Genomic DNA, 17,558 nt, shown 5'->3' on the forward strand with positions numbered 1-17,558 from the left:
ATCAGTGATAAGAAACTAAAGCTATACCATTTTACCTACCATAACATCCCTACTGCTAAGGGATTGTTTTATACATTTATAAATCTACTTTTCAGTGGACATACTGATAAACAACTTTTGACTTGCACCCTTTGGATATGGTATCATTAGTATGCCCTATTCTATTTTAGAATAGGGCACCCTAATGAAATGGCATCAAGAATAGAATATTTTAGTTCTCTTCATATTACCCTTTACAATTACTACAGGCCTACTTCTATTTCTGTCTAGAGAACAAAAAGCTCTGATAGAACAGTGATGTTTCTCCTAATGATATCACCTGTGTCCACAGATAATTTATATATTTGCACTGGTGGCTCATTTCTTACAAAGAAATATAAATAATTTGAGACCTGGAAATGTAAATGGCTTTCTTTCAGCTTTTTGCCTCATTTAGGGCCTGATCATGCTGAGAACGTTAGTAGCGGTTTCTTAATTCATACACAGCATGAAGATGGCATTTCAGCAATTTAATATTCTGTTCATGGCTGCCTTGTGGTTGTCTTCATTTTATGAAGTTGAACCATCCTCACTTGAGAATATAGATCTGAAAGCTGAATAACTCATTTGATGGCCTAGCACATCTTCCGGCCATGTTTTCAGTCTCCACTTGAACATCATAATTTTAGAAAATAGCCTATTTCAAATCATTAGATTTTAAGCACACATGTGTCCCATGGTCATATAGCATTATTATAATAGATATATTTAATTCTCTTACGGCCGACTGAGTAGGGAGCTGCGTGTGGATGTGGGGATGCATCTGGATGCCTGCTGGAACTCTCCGAGGTCCTGCAAGAGTTCCAACCATTGCCTTGGGAGGGAACGGCAGCCAGGGAGACAGGTGGGAAAGAGGAGGAAGAAGCAGAATTGAAGGGGAATTGGCAGTCAGGGGAAAGGAGGAAGAAAGGAGGAAACCGGACCAATTCCCTTGGGAGGGAATGGCATCGAAGGCGGCAAGACACCAGGCATCCACCCTCAAGCTGCCCGACGGGAAGTACAACTGTTTTGGGAGCGGCACAGGCTGGAGATAAATAATGGCGGTGGTGAGAAAGCAGAGGAGAATGGGCCAGAAGGGGGTGGGGTGAGTGGAGACTGAGGCAGAAGGGGGCGGGGTTGGAGAGGAGCAGGTGGGCGAGAAATAATGGTGGCTGAGTGGGCGGGCGAGAGATAAATAATGGCAGTGGTGGAGAGCAAGCTGAGGATACTGGGACAGAAGGGGGTGGGCAGAAGGGAGTGGGGGAGAAGAGTGGGTGGGCAAGAAATAATGGAGGCCGAGTGAGTGGGCAGGAGATAAATAATGTTGGCGGCGGCGGACAGAAAGCAGAGGAAACTGGGGCAGAAGGGAGAAGAGGAGAGGAGACTGGTGCAGAAGGGGTCAGGGGGAGAGGAGACTGGGGCAGAAGGGGTCAGGGGGAGAGGAGACTGGGGCACAAGGGGTCAGGGGGAGAGGAGACTGAGGCAGAAGGGGGTGGGGGCGGTGGACAAAAGGTGGGGGAGTGTACTGCCGCACAGATGCTCTGTGCGGGTTGAGCTAGTTATTTGTTATTATGTCTTGTTTACACAGTCAGGCAGGTGTTATTGACTGGTTTGTTTTATCCAGACAACAAGTACTTCCCAAGGACTGGGGATGGCTGGATTTTATTCTCAATATTGTTCTTGTTGTTATTATAGATATCATCGCAGAATATAGGCTGTTCCCAGTAAAGTTGCTTTTTGTAATTGGCTGATGGTGATTTCTGTGGCCCCTATAGTCTTGAGGTGCTCTTCAAGATCTTTTGGAATTGTACCTAGGGCGCCAATTACTACTGGGAATATTTTGGTCTTCTTCTGCCACAGCCTTTCAATTTCAATTTGTAGATCTTTCTATTTGGTGATTTTTTCTATTTCTTTTTCTTCTATTCTGCTATCACTTGGTATTGCTATGTCGATTATTTTGACTTCTTTTTCTTTCTTCTCAACTACAGTTATATCTGGTGTATTGTGTGGCAGATGTATGTCTGTTTGTAGTCATAAGTCCCATAATATTTTTGCATCTTCATTTTCTACAACTTTTTCAATTTTATGGTCCCACCAATCTTTGGCTACAGGTAGCTTGTATTTTTTTTGCAGATGTTCCAGTGTATCATCCCTGCTACTTTGTCATGCCTTCGTTTGTAGTCAGTCTGTGCGATCTTTTTACAACAGCTGATTAGCTGGTCCACAGTTTCATCTGCTTCTTTACAAAGGCAGCACTTGTTGTTGACTTTTCGACTTTTGCTCTTATTGCATTTGTTCTTAGTGCCTGTTCTTGTGCATCCAGTATTAAACCCTCTGTTTCTTTCTTCAAGTTGCCATTCTTAAGCCATTGCCAGGTCTTGGTGATGTCTGATTTTCCACTTGTATTGTGCAAATATTGACCATGCAGTGGCTTATTTCTCTATTTTTCTGCTCGGTTCTTGACTTGTTCTTTCTTGAAGGCCTGCTTTGTTTCTTTTGTGCCTCTGGTGTTCGGACAATTTCCTTTCTGTACAACTGGAAGCTGATTATTAGTTAATAAGTGTTGCATTACTTCATCTTCTATTATTCCAATTAATAATTTGAACATGGTTGGCAGGCAGGTGATCGGTCTATAATAACTTGGAACTGCACCTTTTGCCGGGTCTTTCATGATGAGATGAGTTTTCCCAGTTGTTAGCCATTGTTCAATATCACCTCCTTGCAAAATGTGATTGAACTGTTTTGATAGTTGTTTATGAAGGCTTGTTAGGTGTTTTAAGCCAAAAGCCATGCAGTTCATCGTCGCCTGGAGCAGTCCAATTTTTAATTTTCTTTGCTCTTTCACTTATTAATTCTGGTGTTATTATTAGATCTTGCATTTGTTGGTTACATTTTTTGACCTCTTTCATCCAGTCTGCTTTTTAAAAAAAATAATCTATTGGATTGTCCCATAATTTCCCCCAGAATTGCACTGTTTCTTCTTTATTTGGTGTTTCTACATTTCTTGCAGTTTCTCCTTATATGCTTTGGTAGAAACATCTCTGATTCGACTGGAATTGGAGATTCTGCCTGTGTTGTGTAATTCTGGCTTCATATCTGCTAAATTTCTTTGACATTGCTGTTATTTGCTGCATTATTATTTCCAGGACTTCTCTAATTTTCCTTGAACCTAGGTGGTATTTTTGGATCAGATACTGTTTGGTGTTTTCATTCTATTATTACTTCTGCTGAAGATGGGCAGAATACTCTAAAGTAATATAATCTTGGGAAATATAACAAAGCTGTTCAATGATACCAAAACTGCACCTATACTGAGATATGGATGTCTGATTTACTAGCGCCTTTCAAAATTAATGAGGTTTTTGTACACATTTGTTTTCCCCCTCTAAAAGAGTCATTGAAATATAGCTGAATAGGAAACCAAAGAAAAGACCTGGAGGGGCAAATACATTGACCACTTTGACCTTTTTTGTGAGCCATAAGAAGCCTCAGGAGGGCAAGAAGGGTAGGGAGGACAGCAAAGAGGAAACCTGTGGAGCGCACATGGAACAACTGGCTTACAGATATATACACATACACATACACATACACATACACATATACATATACATATACATATATACACATATAGTACATATGTATATATACACACATACTGTGTGTGTGTGTGTGTGTGTGTGTGTGTGTGTGTGTGTGAGAGAGAGAGAGAGAGAGAGAGAGAGAGAGAGAGAGAGAGAGAGAGAGAGAGAGAGAGAGTTGTACTGCAGATACAGCCCTATCAGAGCCCCTCCATACACAAGTACCTAGACCTTGAATGGGCCTTGAATGGGTCTTGAAGCATAGATCTGGTTTCGATTCCATGGTGCATTTTTGAGATGATTTTTAATTTGTTGGCCCCAGGGATTCTGGGCAGTGCACCATACTTTTGAACCAGTTCATTCAATTGGCTGGGAAGTATGCTTGCCCAGGGAAAAACTGAGGAACCCTCTTCCTGCTTTCCCTTTCTGGGCATTGAACTTGATTCGGTGGCATCCAACTGGATTCAGTGGCCCAGAGGAGATGGTGGCAGTGCATCGCCTGAATACCTGGGACCTTTTTTTTTTTTGATGCCTTGAAGATTTTGTTGTGTGATTTGCAAGTGTTGTTGGGGCACCTGAACTTGCTTGGTGGTTGCTCTAGGTTGTGCTTTCCTTCATTGCCTCTGTGTTACTTCCAAGGGCGTTTGGCTCCCTCACCATAATATACGTGTTACTAGGCAGATCAACAACAACAACAAATATTTATATACCGCTTTTCAATAGAAGTTTCCAAAGTGGTTAACATAGAGAAATAATACATACATAAATAGATCCCTGTCCCTCAAAGGGCTCACAATCTAAAAAGGAACATGATGGATACCAGCAACAGCTAATGGTGTGCACAGAACCCCCTAGTCCAGTTCCGTTCAAGTCAAGACTGGACCTGAACCGGACCAGGTCAGTTCAGTCCAGCACCGCCTCAACCACCCCCCCGGTGTGGTCTGGTGCGGGGGCGGGGGGTTCACAAACATTTTTTAAAATTACAAAAGGTTTTCCTTACGCCTTCCGGGGAAGTTGTTGGAGAAGGCGGGGGGGCACTGCGTTTTCCCTCCCCCCACCCGCCTTTCTTGATGCCCAAGCTGGCCAGCTGGCCAGCTCTTCAGCCCAATCAGGCCTTCCCCCTCAAGTGCAGTGGCCATTTTGAATGCCGCTATGCCTGTGCAATTGGCCTCTGCATGACCCAGCCAGGTCAAAGAGCCGGCTGGACAGCTGGTATGGGCATCAAGGGAGGCTGGCAGGGGGAGGGGGAGCCTCGAAGCAGTTCAACATTGAACATGTTCAACATTGAACCTGTTTACCCATCCCTAGCAGCAGCCACTGGAGGGATGCTGTGCTGGGGGTGGATAGGGCCACTTACTCTCCCCTTGCTAAAGAAAGAGAATCACCACATTAAAAAGGTGCCTCCTTGCCCAGTTATCAGGGGTTAGGCTGATCTGATGGTTTGGGGCAGATTTTTGGAGGGATTTAATGGAGATTCATTTCAGAGGGAAAAGCAACTTTTGGAGGTGGACCTGCAAGTCCACTCTGATGCTCCTGGGGGCCTGGGCTTTGGGTCTACAGGTGGGCTTTGACCAAACGGCCTGAAAGCTGGCATAATGAAGGGGCGACTAGGGACTTGACATTCTTGGAACATTTTCCTATCGTAGCTGTACACTTTTGGGCTGATGATTTCAGTAACTCTACAGTGCATTTCTGGTGTGATAATCAGGGGGTGGTGCAGATTATCAACCCTCAGTCTTCCCAATCCTCCAGGCTGATGGGCCTGTTGGGCACATTTGTTTTGTGTTGCCTGTGTTTTAACGTTTTGTTTGTGGCCCAGCATGTTCCTGGCCTATGAACAAGATTGCTGATTTTCAGGTAGGGAGTTTCAGGGAGTTAGCTCCAGAGGCACTGCTGGAGCTGGAAACACTCCTGGAAGTTATATGGAGGCTTGGCAATTAGAAGCATGCAAGGGGATTAATGCCTTCCTAGCCCACATCCAAAGGCCAATTGTGCCACAAAGGTGGCTGCTTTCAGTTCTTTCAGGCTACAAGTAGGTTTAGGTGAGATTTGGCCTATTCCCTCTGAGCATATTATGCAATTCCTTGTATACCTCAAGGCATCTGGAAAAGCTGTGAGTACCATTGCAGGCTTTGTATCAGCTATGTCATTTTAGACTAAGGCCAGGGTTTGGGCCAATTCCACAAAAAAGTTTAGGATATGGAGAATGCTGGAGGGCTGCGAGAGAGCCTGCCACCACACACCAGATTCTAGAAAGCCAGTTACTCTAGACCACCTACTATGTATTATTGAGGCATTTCCCATTCTCTGCCATTTAGCCTGGGATGTGGCTCTATTTAGGGCTGCATCCCTTGTCATTTGCTTCAGTGCTTTTCAACCATCTGAAGTCCTGCCGCACAGTTTGCGTGCCATCCATTTGTCTACAGGTGCAAGACCTAGCCTTCACTGCTGAAGGTATCTGACTTTTGGGGGGTCAGATACAAATCTAAAACTAATCAGGTAGGCAGAGGCCAAATTTTTTACACTGTGACAGCTGGCCAAGTCTGTATTATGTCTGGTCAAGGTGCTACAGGCTTACCTGGGGTTGAGCCCCACAATAGCTGGTATACTGTTTCTACATGAGGATGGGCATCCTTTAACCCAGTTTCAGCTCTGGGCAGTCATGTGCCAGGCCTCGGTGCAGTATGTTGAGTGTCTGGCCCATTTGTGAATGTCTGGCTTCACTCTTTCCGCATCAGAGCTGCATCTACAGCCGTTTGTATAGGTCTCCTGGATTCTGCAGTTCTACAGATTGGTGTTCGCATGCCTTCCGGTGTTACATATGTTAGAGTTCTGTGTTCATTGTGCTAATTTAAGTTTTATCTTGGCAGGTGCTGGATGGGCAGTGCCTCCACTGCGTGTGCTGATCTGTAGACATTCCATTGTCTTTGGGGCACATAGGCGGGCCAGCACCTCCCATTTGGGTACCCAGTTGGGTTTGGGTGACTGTGCATTGATTTGTTGGTGGGGCATGCATGGCATGTTATGGGAACAGTTACTGGCAGTTTTTGAGAGTTCATCCAAATGAGCATAGTGTAAGTAAAATTTTCACTTTTGTTGAAAAGCAGTATATAAATATTTGTTGTTGTTGTTGTTGTAGTAAAATGAGCATAGTGGCCAATATCCATACTGCACCTACACAGCAGTGTTTTCTGTCATGCAAGTAGGGTGGTGGTGCAGCTTTTGGCGCTCTTCCTTGTGTAGCCACTTGTACCTCCAAAAATTTGTCTCTGAAGTAAGATTTATTCTAAGTGTTGTTTCCTCCTGCTGAAGTGGCCCACCATTACCCATAAATACCCTCTTACTCCAGAATTTTGTAACAAAAAGTAAGGAAGGAAAATGGAAGGAAAATGAGAAAATCAGGGAGAGAGAGGAAGCAAAAAGGAAAGGAAGGAAGGAAGGAAGGAAGGAAGGAAGGAAGGAAGGAAAAGGAAAATAAGGGAGACAACGGCAGAGAGGAACAAGAAACAAGAAGTTCTTGTAAGCTGCCTTCTTTCCTTTCACTATAATCTTAATTGATAATTACCATCTTCACAAGTTAGTTCACATTTCCTCAAATGTTCTTGCATCTGCCATCTTGAATTGGAGTGGATGTTAACATCACAAATTATGCTGTCAACAGGGGCATAGCTAGGGGAGAGTGGGCACGTGTTCACCCCTCTCCTGGCAGCCCTTTAGAGTGAGGGAGATAATGAAGAAAATAGGGAGGGGTGAAGCTGCGGAACCCTTAGGAGCTGGGGTCCACAGATTCTTTGAACCAATTATAGCTACACCCCTGGCTATTGAGGTGCATTTGATGTCCCTACAACTGTAGCAAATTTGGTCAAAATCGGCCCAGGCATTGTGAAGTTGATGGGCAGGGGGAGAGAGAGAAGGAATATAGTCTAATATACTTTTTGTATAAGGTTATAAAGATAGAAATGAAATTGAATCTGTACACAATATTGCAAATGCAACCACATAGTTAAAATTGCATTTTCAGCTTCTTTCATAATGACTTCTAGCACCAAATTTCCTTCTTTAGTGTTGCTGCGCATTGAGTTAAAGTTTTCATCAAGCTATTCTCCACAAGCCCAAAATCTCTGTGGTTAGTCACTGTCAGTTTACTTAGATTCTGTCAATGTATCTGTTGAATTATGATTTTCCCCACATTCACTCAGTTTAGGGAGATCTTTTTGGAGCTCTCTGCATTCTGCTTGGGTTTAATGTTCATATTATAGTGGCCCTTAATAAAATTCTGAAACCTGTCCCTAATTTTAGCCAACTCATGCCTCTCTTTAGCCTAAAAAACAGTAGCTAAATGAATCACAGTATATTTTATTTTATTTTATTTTATTTTATTTTATTTTATGCATTTGTGCATTTTATTTTATGCACCCACTACTGAAGTCTCTAGGTGGTTTACAGCATAAAACAAACAAGAATAAAACAAACCAAAAATTTAACAGTTGAAACATAAAAATCAGATTTAAATATCCATAAAAATGCACCAACTATCTAAAAAGCTCAGCTGAAGCTAAAATACAAGAGGGATGGATCAGCTCTAATCTAAGTAAGTAGGTAATGGAGAAGGGGATCTTGGAATTCAAGCACTAGTTTACACCATCATAAATAATGTGGTGCCAACCACAAACTTGGCATATCCAGTGGGGCAATGTGGATATCTGTTTGTAATTACAATGTTTTATCATCTGCACAGTTTGTTCACTTCCATTGATCTGGATTCCATACCTGAATGTATCCCATATATCATGGTATATATACACCATGATATCAGTGTCTTAGTAGGCACATAGAGGCTATTGTCTCTTTTGCTTTTTGCCTTTTTTGGGGGGTGAATATATAGAGTCCTTTTAGGGTCTGTATTCTCCAGTTCAACATCCATGGGACCTTTATTCTACAAGTAAAAAGTAGTAGTCATAAAACAAAGTATAAATAACATCACATTTATGGCTCTTAAGGGGCATTGGTTTGTTTACCGACCATGTGCTTAAAAGATCTGTGAAACTGTTAAGCACGGGATGCTATAGTAAATAAAGTAGGTCCCAAACTAAACAGTCAATTTTCATGAATAGATCCATAATGTTTAAAGAATTACTGTAAAGTCAAAGTATTTTAAGAGGCACTGGGAGCAAAACAAAAATAATAGAGTGTTTATCCACAGTTAACCAAACAAATACGCCTTGGAAACATTTTATATGTGTAGAGTGGATTCTTGGTTACTTATAGATTATGAGACTTCAGGGAAGTTTTGGATGCTCACTAAAAGCATTAATAAAATTGCATGTTTGGTTGTGTTTCTGGAGGATCGACTTTAAAAATGAAAAATGCTGCTCTCCCTGGAAAGATAGTTTCCTGGAAAAAGAAGAGGATGGAGCTGCCAGTTTCAACAAACCATGTAACAATCTAAGCAGTTATCTAGGGTTTTTAAAAGAAAAGTTGGAGAGTAGAATCTGACAAAATAAATCTTTTCCCAAGGAACATTGAGGAAGGGAAGGGAGGACCAGGTGGCTGGTAGTGAGAAGCAGGTGTCAAATTATCTCTAGATCTGAACTATCTATGAATAATTCAAAAGAATCTTCTTTTGGCAGTTGCCCAAACCACCAACTCTCTGCTCTCTTTCGATTGTGTATTTTTGACAGATAGCTCAGACAAGGAGAAATATGCTCTGATTTTTACGAAGCATTGCTTTGTATTCATATCAAAATAGTTTGTTCTGTACCACATACAGTAAGAGTTGGTAAGTCAAACAAAATTATGCCAACCCATACTGCTAGGGACTAAAAATGGGCTGTTACCTTCATACCTTGAAGGCTTCATACCTTCATATCCTTGTGGGCTTCTTCGATCCATCTGGCTGGTCACTTCAAAAAATAGATACTAGACTAGATAGACTCTTGGTCTGTTCCAACAGGACTCTTAACATGCAATTGTGGTGTTCAGAAAGCAGAAGAAATAGAACTTGAATGAGGCAAGGATCTGGGAGGGATGCAGATCTTAGTCAGCTCTAAGGCTCTATGGGGGATGGGGATGATCCAATTGCTACTGACCATATAAAAACTAAGCCTGTCAAAACTAATAATGCCTTAAATTTTCACTTGTAGTACAGTGCAAAGTTTTTATACTGTTCTAGTCATTAGGACTCTGCTTATCACAGCTATTAGCCATGATAACTAAGCACAGCATCCATGTCAGGGCGTATCTAGGGCAGGGCAGGTAGGGCACATGCAACAGGCACCACTTGAAGGGGGCGCCATTCTCTAAAATTTAAAAACAAATTTAAAATGGTCGCCGAAAACAAAATGGCCACTGCACATGCTCAAATGGCCTCTGTTTTTAAGTGGCCTTTAAAAAAAAAATTAAACAACAGCCATGACACATGCTCAAATGGTCCCTGCAAGGCCCTAGAGGCCAGTGCAGGGAGGGGGGGACCTTTGCAGACCCCCCACCACAGCCTTTAGGAAGCACCCCAAAGGGGCTACAGGTAAAAAATAATAATATAATATAAGTCACAGTACACATATTTAGTTTGGAACTATGTACAGAGAATCAGGGCTTGTGAATACTGAACTGAAGCTTATGAGCTAGGATTGTATTCGTTTGCTCTTACTTTGCTTCTTGTGATAAGTGAGTTAAATCTGATGTCTTAATAATATGGCTATTAATGGTGAGTTTGTCTTTGAATCAGTGTGAAATCCTTAGTATTAAGGCCCACTGGGAGTTTCTTGCTCTCTTTCTCTCATTTTAACTTTCTTTCTGAAATACTAGAATATATTCCAAGCAGTGACACAGTTTACTCTGCATATCCTTTAATTATTTTCAGAGTAGCTGGGAAAAGCCAAATTTTTCATTTATTTTTAAAACTTACGTAATAGTGATGCTACAATGCATACTAGAGAATTAGACAGGTACTTCTGTTTAGTTTTCCAAGTACACCTCCACATAGTATTTGGGTATTTCATGAGCCCCAGCATACTGAAATTTGTAGTTTTCCGGCATTTTTTGGTCTGGCTAGGTCCATTGCTAAATAGTTTTTGAAATATGAAAAGATTAATGGGCTCGACTTGTATTTTTGAGCTGATATTATGGTAAAGTTATCTGAAATATGGGTGTCAGATGTTTTGATAGGGGGAGCAATTTCAATGTTTGCCCTAGGTGCTATTTTCCCTAGATATGCCTTTGATCTATGTACAGTGGAAGCATACCTTTGAATAACATAAAAGATGAAGTGAAGACCATCACCTAAGCCATCTTATGAGTTCCCAGAGCATCTGGCTGCATATTATTGGAAATAGAAGGCTGGACTAGCTTCATGAACCAGCAATAGTTATGTTCCTACATGAATACTGTTAGAATCTCACTATTTTGGAAGAATTGCAGTCTGAAATCTAGTCCATCAACTTATTTGCCCTCCAAGGGACAAATACAGATGGACTTCATCACTCGCAGTCCCGACAACCATGGTTTCGTGTATCTGTGGTCTGGCAATAGACATTCAACCTCAGTATACCCAATTAAATACAGAGCTAATTCTGCATATCCACGGTCCCTAGGTGGCTGGAAATGACCTCCAATGTAATTTCTGGCCACCATTTTGTCAAAGGGAACAATTTTGTGGCTCTTGAGTGGAAATAAAAATCCTGTGATTTTTCATGGAAAATTGGCCAAATTGGCGGCTTGTGGGGGGCATTGCTGGATACCTGGAGACCCATAGAGCAAGGTATGGCACTTTATTTCTCTTTTTTCTTCCATTTTAGCTGCTTTGGTGGGGGGAGGGGAGGTTTCAACCCTGAGGAACCTAACCCCCAATTCCCATTCACTCAATGCCTCATTATCTGCAGTTCCTTTATCTGCAGTTCCAGCCAAGATTGGAACCCCTAGAGATAATGAGGTCCAAGTCTAAGTAAGTAAGTAAATAAATAATTACAGACTCTTAAGACTGTGAAATAGAAAATAGCTGCACTAACTATGAAGCTTCAAAGCAGAGAGTGGGGGATGGGCAGAATAAAGTAATATAATCTTGGGAAATATAACAAAGCTGTTCAATGATACCAAAACTGCACCTATACTGAGATATGGATGTCTGATTTACTAGCGCCTTTCAAAATTAATGAGGTTTTCGTACACATTTGTTTTTTCTCTGTAAAAGAATCGTAGAAATATAGCTGAATAGGAAATAATAAATCGAGTGAAGTTTACAACTTGCCTTGATGAAAGTTGCAGCAAGGTTCGTATGAAAGACTTCATCATGTGCTAGAAATACGGGGGGAAGCAATGGATAAAATCAACATTTTGTGTGAACCCAGAGGGGAAATGTATCACTGCCTGTTAGTTTAAAGCAACTTGGTTTCCCATAAAAATCCCTTAAAGAGGAGTGGGACTTGTTTTTCTTTTGAAAGCAATTACTACAATGTGCATTAACATTATGCTGCATATAAACCACCAATAAACAGCAATAATAATGATCCTTTAAAGTGCCCCATGTGCCCTGTGATGTATTTAATGAGGGCTTGCCTAGTAAATCTATAGAGTTGAGCAATCGGTATACCGTGTATCTGCAGGCCCTAATCTGGCTTGTCATGTTTCGCACATTTAGAGATGTAAAAATGCTTAGGACAATAAAAGCAGGTTCTCAAGACAGTACTGCTTCAGACTTCTATAAACTACCACCGGAGCAAGACCACAAGGTAAAACCCTGTGGAATATTAAGTAGTTAGTGCTTATGTTAATCACAGTGCATTTGGAACAATGCCACTTTCACACAAAGGCACTTGAACCAAATGTTGTGACCTCTGAATGTTTTTGAAGCAGCACAGAGCAGCCACTCTGCTGGATTCTGTTCAGGGTGTGGGGTAGAAAGTACCTCCTCTATTTCTTCCAAGGCAGAAATATTCTTAGTGTGGATTGGATATGGTGAGTGAATGACATTCAAAGCAAGGATGTACCAGTGCAGCAAGAGACCAATCTAATAGAACTTCCCAACTAATTGCACCAATACAGTGGAGACAATTCTTGTCTCCCACCTCTTCCCCAGAAATACTCTGTGCCACCTGAAAATATTATCTATCTATCTATCTATCTATCTATCTATCTATCTATCTATCTATCTATCTATTAATTACATTTCAAAACCACCACACACAAATGTCTCATGGCAGTTTACAAAAATAAAACAACCAAACCACAGTTAGAAACCAAACATTAAAACAGTTAAAATTTTGAAAGAGCAATAACTGCAATAAAACCAGCTTACAACTGGTCGAACACTTGCTTCAATAAATGAGTCTTGAGTACTCTTTTAAAGGCTACCAGAGATGGGGAGCCTCTCACACCCATAGAGAGTGCATTCCAAAGTCTCAGGGCTTTGCAAAGTAGAGGAAAGTCCCTGCCCTGAGTCACCATCAGACGTGCTGTAGGCAGAGGGACTCTTAACCCTGGACTTCGGGGCCAAAGTCCAGGGCCTCCACACCCCCTGAGGACCCCCAGATCCTCTTTAGTCTGTACTGGGTGGTGTGCTTTGTGCCCTCAAGAAACTACATGTTAAAGAACGATGTTTAACTTGCAGCAGAGGGGGCTCCAAAGACCTTTAGGTCCAGGCTCCAAAATTACCTAGGTGCACCTCTGCTGTAGGCAAGCGCAGGCAGGCCTCTCCAGAAGATAGGAACATAGGAAGCTGCCATATACTGAGTCAGACCATTGGTCTCTCTAGCTCAGTATTGTCTTCACAGACTGGCAGCAGCTTCTCCAAGGTTGCAGACAGGAATCTCTCTCAGCCCTATCTTGGGGAAGACTGGGAGGGAACTGGGAACCTTCTGCTCTTCCCAGAGCAGCTCCATCCCTTAAGGGGAATATCTTACAGTCCTCACACTTCTAGTCTCCCTTTCATATGCAACCAGGGCAGACCCTGCTTAGCTAAGGGGACAAGTCATGATTGCCACCACAAGACCAGCTCTCCTCTTCATAATGAGTGGTGCAGATATGAGTGGTGCATAATGAGATCTTAATGAGTGGTGCGGATCGTGGAGCAGAAAGTGCTCCCTTAGATCTCCTGGGCCCAATCCACTTATGGCTTTCTAGGTAGTCACCAGCACTTCATATTTTTCCTGGAAACATATGGGTAGCCAGTGTAGTGCTTTTAAAACAGCAGTAATATGGTCCCTTTGGGTTGCCCTGGAGACCAACCTGGTCCCTGAAAATTCACTTCAAATCTCTCCCCCCACACACACACATTTCAGCACTAACAAAAGCCATGCAGTTGTTGAATGGTGACTTGACACACTATTCTGCAGTGATGTAGAGTAACTATTCAGCTCAGATTAGCTATAAACTTTGAAAAAAATGAAATACAACTTTTGGGGGGAAATGCTCACCCTGGTACAGATATGGAGGGAGTTGTACTATTCATAACTACCAATATTGCATGCCCTGTCCAAAGATAGAGGCGCTTGCCCAGACGCATTCCATACAGCATCCAACATTGAAATAGAAATGCTTGCTACAAGGATGAATTGCATTCTCCAAAACACCAACTACTGTGGTTTGTGTGTTAAGAAAACGTAATACCCACACTTACAAATGGAGCACTATCTTTAGGAAAGCTGTCTGGATCACAAAAACAATGGTGTGAAAAATCAATTTTCAAGAAATTGTCATGGTTGCTGATGTGACTATTTTGGCTACAAAATATTTTGTGTTCCCTTTAAAGAGCTTCTTCAATGTGACTTGGTAAGTGATTTTGTTTGCAGGTGAGAAAGAGTTTGAGGTCAAAGTGCCTATTGTCATGGAACTGACTCTGATGCAAACTCAAGGTCATTCCAAACTATTATTTGACTTGCTTTGATAAACAGGAACAGAAGAACAAAGGGAATTAAATATGGAGGAACATAAAGATTTCCCTAGTTACAATATATGCTGTGATCTTTCAGTACCATTCATATGGATGGCATGTAAAAAAACCTAGATAGACATATTTATGTGTCAAAATAGCTTTTGACATATCAAGTGGAAATTCAAGAAGTTTAGATGATCTCACCATTAAACCTCCCTAGTCATATATCTCTCCTAAAATTAGGTTTTTGACAGCACTGCTGTATCTATCATCCCAACATGCTTGTAGATGATGAAAAATGCCTTTCTGTGATAAGAGGTAAAGTAATAATCAAATTCATGGGGCAGTACTAAAAAGGATTTTGATATCTTATTTATTGAGTTGAGACAGGCTGGCAAAGCTCTTTTAATCTGTAGCCCTGGGACGTCCTCAGTAACCTCCACTGCATCTGAATCCTGTGGTCACCAATCATTTTATATGCTCTTGATGAAGTCATTCATTTACACACCTTAGATGCCATGACTTATTCTAGGGATTGTTCCATCCATTTGTGGCAGCAACCCCGAGTGTGTCACTAAGGATAAGAATATATAAGGATGCCTTTCCTTATACTGAATCAGACCATTTGCTCATCTAGTTAGGATGGACTAAAGTGACTAGCAGTAACTGTCCAGAGTTTCAAACAAGGGTCTTCCCCCACTTCTGCCTCGAGAGATGAACTTGGCACCTTCTGCTTGCAAAGCAGGTGTGCTACCACTGAGCTGTACACTTAGCAAGGAACTTCAGCCTGATGGAGATACATGTAAGAGAGGTGCGTTGACAAAGACCTCTATGTTGCATTCATTATAGGGATGTGCAAAACATTTTGAGCTCGAAATATTTTTAGTAGAGACGGGCAGTCTTGAGTGTTTCAAGCTCAAAACAAAACACCCTTTTAAAAGGGGCCTGTTTATATGTTTACTAAATGTTTTACTCAAAATGTTTTGAGTGTTTTGAGTGCTATTTTGGAGGGCTGCTTTTCCCTTCTTGATTGGTTTTCTGGCACTGGATTCTGATTGGCTTGCAATCTCCTTGCTTCTTGATTGGCTTGTTAGCATCCAAATCAAGACCTGTCATGGGCAATTGTGCCCCATTGGCAGGGGAGGGTGGAGGGTGGGCAGAACTCTTTTGGAGGGAATTTCACAATGTATTAAAAGGGAACTGGAGGCAGAGAGCAAGTGAGCCATTATGCCCCTCTTGCAGAAGAGGATACATCAGAACAGGAGAAAGGCAGGTTTGATTTTGTAGTTTTCTTTTCTCAGCACTGAGAATAATTCAGTAATCCAAAAACTTTTGGTTTGAGATGAGAGTTAAGATGCTTTACATTTTCACTTGTGCTGTAAAAAGAATGGAAATATCAAGTTAAGGTGCCACTTCTGCACGATATAAAGGTTTTGACCTTTAAAGCCATTAACGGTTTGGGCCTGGAATACCTGAGGGACCACCTGCTTCCAAGGGTTGCTGCCCACTTGACAAGGTCATCTGAGGGGACTCTGCTCTGGGTGCCGACAATGAGGGAAGCTCAGTTGTTGTGCACGCGGGACAGGGCCTTCTCTGTTGCTGCCCCCAGACTCTGGAATGCTCTCCTGGTGGCTATTTGCTCCTCAGTCTCCATCACAGCTTTTAGAAAGAGTGTAAAATCTTGGCTTTTTGCCCAGGCTTTTATTTGATTGACTCTGCGGCTTCTCTTTGTACTCTGTATTGCTTTTATGTTTTTGTTTTAAATTTTTAATCAGATTTGTTTTATATTTCTAGCTTAATATTTTAATTGTATCTTTTTTACAATCTTGTTTTTAAATTTTGCTGTAAACCGCCTTGGGATTGTTTGAATGAAAGGCGGTATATAAATTTAACAATCAATCAATCAATCAATCAATCAATAAAAGCTGTACAAATTTTGTACAGTCTGGTATAGGATTATGACTTGAGAAATGGGCCCTATGAACACACACTTTGCCTTGATCAGAGATGCATCAGGCAGAAATTCATCAGGGACATCTCTAGGAAGTGCTTGGGGAAGCTGCATCTGGATGCATCCTGCCTGGAAGCATCCTTCTGCAGCCCAGTGTCCAGATGAAAGACCAACGCAAAGCATGGATGCATGGAGCCTCATTTTTAAAACCATCGTCATTTTAAAGCCATCATTTTTAAAGCTGAAATGCTTATCCTTGACATTCTAGTGTTCTATTTGCAAGCAATAATTTTTCAGGGGAAACATAAGAAGAGCCCAAGTGGATCAGACCAGAGGTCCATCAGACCAGCAGCCTGCTTCCCACAGTGTCCAGCCAAATGTCTCCAAGAAGTCACAATGAGGGTATGAAACCCTCTTCAACTGTCGCTCCGTAAGAACTGATATTCAGCAGCATACTTCCTTTGGACATAGAAGTTCCATATAGCTCTTCAGCATCTAACAAGAATGTATGTTTGAGTATATATGAATGAATAGCCCAGTGGTGTTCAACTTTGGCCCTCCTTCAGATGTTGGCCTACGGCACCCATATTCCCTGGCTATTGGCCAATGTAGCTGAAGATGATGGGAGTTGTAGTCCAAAAACTGCTGGAGGGTCAAAGTTGAACTGTCCCGGCATAATTTATTTCTGTAATGCAGCGTGTCATTTGTATTTCTTGGCAGAAATGTTCTATAGGCAGTGGGAGCAGCCTTCCTGCTCACAACCACTGTTTCCTGTAACAAAGATCCCCAGATGTTATTGACTACAACTCCAGCATCCCCAGCTACAATGGCATTTGGCTGGGGATTATAGGAGTTACAGTGAACAACATCTGGGAATTCCTGTTATAGGGAACACTGCTCTCAACCCAACCCTCCAAAGAGGTGACCAAGGCAACCAAAGATGACAGTGCTGGCCATCTGCATAGATTGCAACCCAGGAGCAGCAGTTTACCTCTGTGCCCAGATATCTCTGGATGGAAGCTTTGGCTTCCCCCCAGAAGCCTTTGCCTACAGATTAGGAGCTATTACCTTTCTTTTGACTTGGATAACTGATGTCTAGGCCACATTCAGTAATTGTTATGTAAATCAATTCAAGACCGCACAA

This window comes from Hemicordylus capensis, chromosome 5, assembly GCF_027244095.1.
Source record: "Hemicordylus capensis ecotype Gifberg chromosome 5, rHemCap1.1.pri, whole genome shotgun sequence".
Classification (NCBI taxonomy): Eukaryota; Metazoa; Chordata; class Lepidosauria; order Squamata; family Cordylidae; genus Hemicordylus; species Hemicordylus capensis.